Below are 8484 nucleotides of genomic sequence, written 5' to 3'. Positions count from 1 at the left end.
TGAGTGTGAATGTGTGTATATGTGTATGTGTGTATGTGTATGTGTGTATATGTATGTGTGTATGTGTGTATATGTATGTGTGTATGTATATGTGTAAGTGTGTGAGTGCTCTGACTGAAGTTAAATACTTAAGTACTCTTTGAAATAACGACACTCATTGCCCAGTTTGTCAGCTTTGTACAGGCTTATTATGAAGTTTGAGTTAATTTATTTCTTGAAAGAGAATTTTCTTTTTGATCAATGTTGTGGAAAAAGTTTTTTTCAGCAGGACTTTTACTATTAACTTACGATCCCCATGCAGCAACAAATGAGGGGGACTGACCACCAGCCAGCAGCCGGAATCCATTCAACTTCAATTCCTAAGCATCAGTGTTATGGGTCCTTCTAGTGCAAGAGTATAATCAAAGTTTCCCAATTTAATTGTGATATTTTATGTGGCATTGTGTGACTCAAAGTCGCAACTTACAGGGTCATTCCACTCATATTCCCCTTAAGCTGTACAACTTCTTCTGACTGATGTATTTGTGTTTCCTAGTTTTTGTTTTCTTCATCTACACAACAGACGAATCACTAACACCAACATGTAAATGACTAGGCAGATCCTCTTTTTTTTTTTTGAGATGGAGTCTCACTCTGTCGCCCAGGCTGGAGTGCAGTGGCGTGATCTCGGCTCACTACAAGCTCCGCCTCCCAGGTTCACGCCATTCTCCTGCCTCAGCCTCCCAGGTAGCCCACCACCACGCCCAGCTAATTTTTTGTATTTTTAGTAGAGACGGGGTTTCACCGTGTTAACCAGGATGGTCTTGATCTCCTGACCTCGTGATCTGCCCACATCGGCCTCCCAAAGTGCTGGGATTATAGGCGTGAGCCACCGCGCCTGGCTGACAAATCCTCTGGTTTTTTCTCCATTTTCTCTTACTACTCATAGTCTTTTGCTCCTTTTATGTTTCATCTTGGACTCATGGCTTTTCCAATCCACCATATGCCCATTGGCTTCAGCCGATACTCTCCTTTTGACATTCAAGTTGCCTCAACTTTGGCCAGCAGAACCCCTTTTAGATGGCTCCTCTGTCCTTTTGACTCTACTAATTTATTCAAACTTTCTTGATTTCTGGCCTTGTTGTTCAGTGTTTAGGTTTTCCCTGAACTTCCAGCTCAAAGCATGGAATATGCCATTCCTCCCAAGACGCTTTTGGTAAGAAGAGAAGAGCATTAGAGACCAGAATGTGGGTGCCAAAGTGCATTGTGAGGTGACATGGCTCCTGGGCATTTCAATAGACAGAGAGACAAAGGATACGTATTTTTAATTTACTATTTTTGTTCTTTCAAAAGCTTGAATTTATCTTGATTTTTTCAGTCCAGTTCTAACAATAAAGTGTTCCTAATCAAATTTTTTTTTCTTTTTTCTTTTATTTTTAGTTGACACATAATAATTGTACATATTTATGGGATAGAGTGTTTTTCTTTAGAAATTTTAGTTTTATGAATTCCATTAAGGTATTTTTTGCCTGGTTTGAAACATCAGTGCCATTCCAGTTTTTTTTTACATTTTTTATTGATAAGTCATAGATGCACATATTTTTGGGGTACATGTGATAATTTAATACATTCACCTAACTGGTAAAGATTAAATCAGTGTAATTGAAATATTCATCACCTACTCAAATTCTTGATTCTACAATTGTAGTTCCTCTTCTGTTATGCTAAGAAGACTAGATTTCTAACAAAATAAACGATCACTTATTTGTCTGGAAAAATTAGTTCTAAAATAATATTACAACATTAATGCCAATTTTCCAATTATCAAATACAGCTCGACTTTTCTAATAGTTCTTTTTTGTTTATTTTTAGACGGCATTCCACTAAGGATTTGCTAAAAATCTCTTTGCTCTAAACTCATTCATAATCTCTGACTCTTTGGCTCTGTATAAAGCTTTGGCTCATCTGTTCTCCTTTGTTTGCAATTTGAGATCCCTGGCATCAGAACAGCTGACAGACCAAAGCTCTAGAGGGGAGTGACTGGCCACCAGGAAACAGGGGATCCTCCCTACTGTGAGGTGATAGAGGAGCCTCCAGCAGCACAGTGGCCAATATTCTGCATGATGGTTGTGTTTCTCCATCTACAATGGTTTAATACATGGGTATCATCCAGGTTGGCACACATGATTTCTGGCTGAATTAGCCAGTTCTGCCCCTGACATTTTATCTATCAAACCCATGTTACTTTCACAGGTTTAGGAGTTTGTTTGTTTTTTTCTTTTTCTTTTTAATTATGTTCTTATCTTCCAAGCTTTTAATTTATCTTGCTCCTTTTTATGAACTATAGGCTCTCCCTCCCTTTATAATATTCAACACCCCCTTACCAACTTAATATATCAGGTATGTGTTATTATATCAAGATTTTCAGTGAAAAATCAAAATGGTTCTCCCAATTAGTAGTTCCCTGACCCAGAACCAAAGTTTTTTATTTTCTCACAGGAGGATCAGATTCTTTACGATTAGCCAAGAATAGTAGCTATAAATGCAGTATCTTAAGATTTTGGCCTGAACTCTGTTTTGGCTTATGAATAAAAATGTAGACTTTGCTTCATATATATTATTGTTGTCCTATTTTAATTACAGACCAATAGAGTGTAGATTTCCAAATTCTCAGAAGTCTTTGGAAAACACAATTACCAACTACTTTAACTCTATAGAAAATTCAAACTTCCCAAAGTGAAATGAGAATGCCATAACAATACAACCAGATATACCTCAATAAAGTTTAAATTAAAAATACATAAGCATCCCTAACTCATTTTATGAGGCCAGCATCATCCTGATACCAAAGCCTGGCAGAGACACAACAAAAAAAAGAGAAAGAATTTTAGACCAATATCCCTGATGAACATCAATGCAAAAATCCTCAATAAAATACTGGCAAACCGAATCCAGCAGCACATCAAAAAGCTTATCTACCATGATCAAGTGGGCTTCATCCCTGGGATGCAAGGCTGGTTCAACATACACAAATCAATAAATGTAATCCCATATAAACAGAACGAAAGACAAAAACCACATGATTATCTCAATACATGCAGAAAAGGCCTTTGACAAAATTCAGCAGCCCTTCATGCTAAAAAATCTCAATAAATTAGGTATTGATGGGATGTATCTCAAAATAATAAGAGCTATTTATGACAAATCCACACCCAATATCATACTGAATGGGCAAAAACTGGAAGCATTCCCTTTGAAAACTGGCACAAGACAGGGATGCCCTCTCTCCCCACTCCTATTCAACATAGTGCTGAAAGTTCTGGCCAGGGCAATCAGGCAGGAGAAAGAAATAAAGGGTATTCAATTAGGAAAAGGGAAGTCAAATTGTCCCTGTTTGCAGATGACATGATTGTATATCTAGAAAACCCCATCGTCTCAGCCCAAAATCTCCTTAAGCTGATAAGCAACTTCAGCAAAGTCTCAGGATACAAAATCAACGTGCAAAAATCACAAGCATTCTTATACACCAATAACAGACAAACAGAGAGCCAAATCATGAGTGAACTCCCATTCACAATTGCTTCAAAGAGAATAAAATACCTAGGAATCCAACTTACAAGGGATGTGAAGGACCTCTTCAAGGAGAGCTGCAAACCACTGCTCAATGAAATAAAAGAGAACACAAACAAATGGAAGAACATTCCATGCTCATGGATAGGAAGAATCAATATCATGAAAATGGTCATACTGCCCAAGGTAATTTATAGATTCAATGCCACCCCCATCAAGCTACCAATGACTTTCTTCACAGAACTGGAAAAAACTACTTTAAAGTTCATATGGAACCAAAAAACAGCCCGCATTGCCAAGTCAATCCTAAGCCAAAAGAACAAAGCTGGAGGCATCACACTACCTGACTTCAAACTGTACTACAAGGCTACAGTAACCAAAACAGCATGGTACTGGTACCAAAACAGAGATATAGACCAATGGAACAGAACAGAGGCCTCAGAAGTAATATCACGCATCTACAACCATCTGATCTTTGACAAACCTGACAAAAACAAGAAATAGCTAAAGGATTCCCTATTTAATAAATGGTGCCGGGAAAACTGGCTAGCCATATGTAGAAAGCTGAAACTGGATCCCTTCCTTACACCATATACAAAAATTAATTCAAGATGGATTAAAGACTTATGTGTTAGACCTAAAACCATAAAAACCCTAGAAGAAAACCTAGGCAATACCATTCAGGACATAGGCATGGGCAAGGACTTCATGTCTAAAACACCAAAAGCAATGGCAACAAAAGCCAAAATAGACAAATGGGATCTAGTTAACTTAAAGAGCTTCTGCACAGCAAAAGAAACTACCATCAGAGTGAACAGGCAACCTACAGAATGGGAGAAAATTTTTGCAATCTACTCATTGGACAAAGGGCTAATATCCAGAATCTACAAATAACTCAAACAAATTTACAAGAAAAAAACAAATAACCCCATCAAAAAGTGGGCAAAGGATATGAACAGACACTTCTCAAAAGAAGACATTTATGCAGCCAACAGACACGTGAAAAAATGCTCATCATCACTGGTCATCAGAGAAATGCAAATCCAAACCACAATGAGATACCATCTCACACCAGTTAGAATGGCAATCATTAAAAAGTCAGGAAACAACAGGTGCTGGAGAGGATGTGGAGAAATAGGAACACTTTTACACTGTTGGTGGGACTGTAAACTAGTTCAACCATTGTGGAAGACAGGGTGGTGATTCCTCAAGGATCTAGAAATAGAAATACCATTTGACCCAGCCATCCCATTACTGGGTATATACCCAAAGGGTTATAAATCATGCTGCTATAAAGACACATGCACACATATGTTTATTGCGGCACTCTTCACAAGAGCAAAGACTTGGAACCAACCCAAATGTCCATCAATGATAGACTGGACTAAGAAAATGTGGCACATATACACCATGGAATACCATGCAGCCATAATAAATGATGAGTTCATGTCCTTTGTAGGGACATGGATGAAGCTGGAAACCATCATTCTCAGCAAACTATCGCAAGGACAAAAAACCAAACACCACATGTTCTCACTCATAGGTGGGAATTGAACAATGAGAACACTTGGACACAGGAAGGGGAACATCACACACCAGGGCCTGCTGTGGGGTGGGGGGAGGGGGGAGGGATAGCATTAGGGGATATACCTAATGTAAATGACAAGTTAATGGGTGCAGCACACCAACATGGCACATGTATACATATGTAACAAATCTGCACGTTGTGCACATGTACGCTAGAACTTAAAGTATAATTAAAAAAAAGAAAAAAATACATAAGCACCTGTAATCCCAGCTACTCTGGAGGCTGAGGCAGGAGAATCGCTTGAACCCGGGAGACGGAGGTTGCAGTGAGTCATGATGGTGCCACCACACTCTAGCCTGTGCAACAGAGAGAGACTCCATCTCAAAAAAAACACATAAGCAGTTATGTCCAATTATATCATGATTTACTTTTTATTGACAGAGAAGTGTATCAGATTATTTCACCTTTAAACCATCCTCAGAAAATTCAAGTGGAAACTTTTTTACAGAATCATACAATTTTCAGACTATGTGGATTCCAATAAAACCAGTTTGTAAAATACCCCAGTGTTTACAATTACAGCACACACTTATGCAGTAGCTATTTAGTGTTGGTGAAGAAATCCAAATTCTTCCCAAATTTTATGATTTATTCTGAATTATATTATTTGAATTTAAAAGGTGAATTCACATATCACCTGTTTCAATTATCAAGTTTTTAATTCCTTTCTGAAGTTTTAAACAGCATTTAATTTAAAAATCCCAATTTTACAATAAATGTTTTAGGTGACAAATGAGTTTTTAAATGAGTCATTAGCCAAAGAAAAGAGTGGGCCCCACTTTCTCATACCCCCTGCCACAATCAACACCATGCACATCTCCAGAAGCTGGGCTTTTTGTTTTTAAGCAACATGTTGAGAACCACACCTCATGACCAAGCTTTTTGTCAGTTCTTTAACCTGAGGCTTGCCTTTGTCAACCCAAAGTTGCAACAGAGCGAGATGTTACTTAATGTTACTCGTATTTAAATTTCAGCATCTATTTGCTGCCATCAGCTAAACTGAAACTCTTCATTTAAAACACAGGCAGTGGCTCACGCCTGCAATCCCAGCACTTTGGGAGGCCGATGCGGGCAGATCATTGAAGCCAGGAGTTTGAGACCAGCCTGGGCAACATTGTGAAACGCTGTCTCTACTAAAAATACAAAAACTAGCCAGGTGTGGTGGCAGGTGCCTGTAATCCCAGCTACTAGGCTGAGGCAGGAGAATCGCTTGAACCCATGAGGTGGAGGTTGCAGTGAGCTAAGATCACGCCACTGCACTCCAGCCTGGGTGACAGAGCAAGACCCCTGTCTAAAAACAAAAACAAAAACACACAGTAAGTGTTCCACCTCACTGGCCCTCCATAATCTAGGCCTGATCTGGGGTGAGGCCAAGAAAAGGGGAAAAATCTATTCCATTTTGATCTATTTCCAGTTGCAAGACTCAAAAGTTCAAGTGAGGCAGGGCACAGTGGCTCATGCCTGTAATCCCAGCACTTTGGGAGGCTGAGGCGGGCAGATCACCTGAGGTCAGGAGTTCAAGACTAGCTGGCCAACATGGCGAAACCCTGTCTCTACTAAAAATACAAAAATTAGCTGGGCATGGTGCCAGGTGCCTGTAATCCCAGCACTTTGGGAGGCTGAGGCGGGCAGATCACCTGAGGTCAGGAGTTCAAGACTAGCTGGCCAACATGGCGAAACCCTGTCTCTACTAAAAATACAAAAATTAGCTGGGCATGGTGCCAGGTGCCTGTAATCCCAGCACTTTGGGAGGCTGAGGCGGGCAGATCACCTGAGGTCAGGAGTTCAAGACTAGCTGGCCAACATGGCGAAACCCTGTCTCTACTAAAAATACAAAAATTAGCTGGGCATGGTGCCAGGTGCCTGTAATCCCAGCTACTCAGGAGGCTGAGATAGTAGAATTGCTTGAACCCGGGAAGCAGAGGTTGCGGTGAGCCAAGATAGCACCACTGAACTCCAGCCTGGGTGACAGAGCAAGACTCCATCTCAAAAAAAAAAAAAAAAAAAAAAGTTCAAGTGAGACAGTGAGCAGTTAATGTCAATGAAATGATTTCACCTGGGAAAGCTTGTCCTCGTGATTGATGCAGGTGGGATGACAGCAGAGGGGCCTACTTTCTGGGCTGTGATCTCCTAGGGCCAGAAACTCAAGATGATGTTTTGTAGGCCTAATCTTATACTAAGGCAATTTCATAGAAGACTGGCTGGCATCTCCAGGAAATTTGGAGGCATGTGGTCACTTCCTAGAGGAGCTGTTTTAAGTACAGACGCAAAATTCAGAAGTTACTGAGGTTTGCTCAGGCACTCATTTCTCCAAAAGCCAGGGTGGTTTGTTTGTTTGTTTGTTTGAGACGGAGTCTCGCTCTGTTGACCAGGCTGGAGGGCAATGGCGGGATCTCAGCTCACTGCAACCTCTGCCTCCTGGGTTCAAGCGATTCTCCTGCCTCAGCCACCCGAGTAGCTGGGATTACAGGCGCCTACCACTACATCCGGCTGATTTTTTGTATTTTTAGTAGAGACAGGGTTTCACCATGTTAGTCAGGCTGGTCTCCAACTCCTGACCTAAGGTGATCCACACGCCTCGGCCTCCCAAAGTGCTGGAATTACAGGCGTGAGCCACCGCGCCCGGCCACCAGTGTTTTTTTTGTTTTTGTTTTTTGGGTTTTTTTTTAACTTAGTTGTTGTTGTTGTTGTTTGTTTAATTTTCTCAATGAGGTCCAGTGAAGGAACCAGGAACATGTACCTCCTCCACAATATGAGGATTTATACTTTTGCTCTTGGAGATGTTTGCAGGCACCTGAGAAGGCTCCTTGCTCAGTTCTTCCTCTAAGGTCCTCCTTAATGGGGTTTTACAACTTGGTCTTGCAACTTCTCACTGGGGGAGACAAGAAAGGTCCGTGTTTTCCTTTTGTGAGCCTCATTCTCCCACCTCTGGCAAGGATACGTTTTTCCAGGTTTTGTTGTTGTTGCTGAAGAAACTGGGAGTCCCAGGAGCGAGAAGAGAAAGCTGTAATTTGGGGCCAACTCTAGTGTTCCAGTTCCAAACTTCACAGGCTGGGCAGCACGCTGGTTTAACATGAGCAAGCAGTAGGCAGGCTCCTCCCCACTGATCTGTGCGGGGGCTGAGGAACACTCCTGGAAAGTCAGTCTAGTAAAGGGATCCTACAAATAGGTCACACAGAAGGAAAACAAAAAGACATCCAAAAAAAAATCTATTTCCGAGAGGTAGGGAATGGCAGCATGGAGGAAAGATCAACAGACACGAGAGTGAGAGAGGCCAAGGTCCCAGCAAAGAGGGAGAGCCGTGGGTACAGCGTGAAGCCCCAAACCAGGAGCTCGGGACAGATACA

Source organism: Pongo pygmaeus, chromosome 2 (assembly GCF_028885625.2).
Source record: "Pongo pygmaeus isolate AG05252 chromosome 2, NHGRI_mPonPyg2-v2.0_pri, whole genome shotgun sequence".
In the NCBI taxonomy this organism is placed as follows: domain Eukaryota; kingdom Metazoa; phylum Chordata; class Mammalia; order Primates; family Hominidae; genus Pongo; species Pongo pygmaeus.
The sequence above is the reverse complement of the archived record's forward strand: the minus strand, read 5'-3'. Positions refer to the sequence as shown.